The following is a 1,780-nucleotide window of genomic DNA, read 5'->3' on the forward strand; positions in this document are numbered from 1 at the left end:
AATTTAATGATTTCTAAAATATGTTAGACGTTTGTTTTATAATTCCAAAAATTCCAAAACGTTTGTTTTGAAATTTTTATTTTCTAATTAACAATGATTCGAACAAAATATAGAAAATTGAACAAATTGAAATACTATACGTAAAACTGCTTACGTTCTTGAGTTCCTGGAGAGTCACTGACTCTAATACCGAAAACCAGTGTTCAAAAAACACATATATATGTCGGAGATGAAAGGACATCGAAGCCTCCCCTTTGGAACTTTAGGATAATCCCCTAACATTGTAATCTAGAGTCTACTATAGCTGTAATTAAACAATCATAGTTATTCAATCCGATTGTAATTGTTCGAGATTAGTGACAGTGAGCTTTGGCTCGAGGTGACAGTCTGTCGCCCAACGTAGGCGCGGTCAACGGGACGGGCGCTTCGTCTAACAAAGGTGTGGAGTGATATTATGACCCTCATTAAAGGAAATACCCATAGAGGTACCTGACAGTAAAACATTCTAACGGTTCCTTCGGACAATAAATACCAGATGTTGAGGCACTTACACAGCACAAGTTCAGTTAGCCCGAGGACCCGCTATAAAACCTGGGTTTTTCTGGTAATTAAGATTTTTCAAATGGACAGGCAGTCTTTGTCCCAAATTGACCAATTGACAGCAACGTCAATTTCCCTCACTTTCGGAACAAGGGCTATACTCGACGAATCCGATGATCTCGTATCCTTAGACACACCCCATCGTAGTTTTCCTCGGTGGCATCATTGGGACCAAATTGGGATCAAATTCATTCTTTCTTGCGATCTCATCGACGAAGAGGGTAGCGCCTTACGACCTGGGAGTATTACACGTCTGAGTCCGTTTGTGTGCGCGAGATATCTATTATTCCGTTGACCGTGGATTCGTTACCGAACCTGAGACCATTGTCACTAGCACCGCGAGTGTGTGACCACCGTCACTTTGCGTCAACTTTATACTCTCTCTATTTGTATCAATAAAAGTCCCTTCCGTGCTGTAAGAAGATGGATAACTTCAATGACGGATCATCACCTATCCCAAGCCCTCACATTGATAGCGACTCGAGTCCGGATTCCGATCTCGACTCGACATCAGAAGTGGGATCTGAACATATGTTGTCGATGCGGGATCATAAGAGCATCGTGCGTAAACTAGTCCGGTCGCTAACGAAGAAGAAGGAACACAGGGTAACAAAGATATCGTTACCGCGTTTTAACCTCGAAGCCGCGGACGCAGATCCAGCCGCCTGGTGCTCAGCCGTTGGTCTGCTTATGAAAGACAACCCCCTGAAAAACATCGCGCTATATTCTGCTTTGAACCGCGCCCTAGAGGGTCCGGCAGCGTATTGGCTTACGCGAATAATGGATGACGAAAAGATCACATGGCCAGCTTTTAAGGAACAATCCATCGCGCACTTCGGTGGCCAAGAAACAGCAGCCTCATCGTTAATCAAGGTATCCAAGGAACTATAGCGGGAGAACGAATCATCAGGGGCGTACGGAAACCGTCTTATTTCCCTCCTGTATTCGAAGTGGCGAAATTCAACAATGGAGGAAGTAGCTACCGCCACCGTTCTCTATCTAATGGGCTCGCGCGATCGACGCTTTAGACGACTAGCACTCACGAGTGATATCAAGTCGGTGAAACAATTCCAAAAAGAAATGAAGCCTTTCCTCTACGAGAAGAGGCGGACGTCCTCGCCACGGAGGTCATCATCGGGCTCCGGAAGTAAACGAAGCAGGTCACCCGCCCTTCGGGACA

The sequence above is a fragment of the Bombus impatiens genome, unplaced genomic scaffold (genome assembly GCF_000188095.3).
Source record: "Bombus impatiens unplaced genomic scaffold, BIMP_2.2 scf_1990, whole genome shotgun sequence".
Classification (NCBI taxonomy): Eukaryota; Metazoa; Arthropoda; class Insecta; order Hymenoptera; family Apidae; genus Bombus; species Bombus impatiens.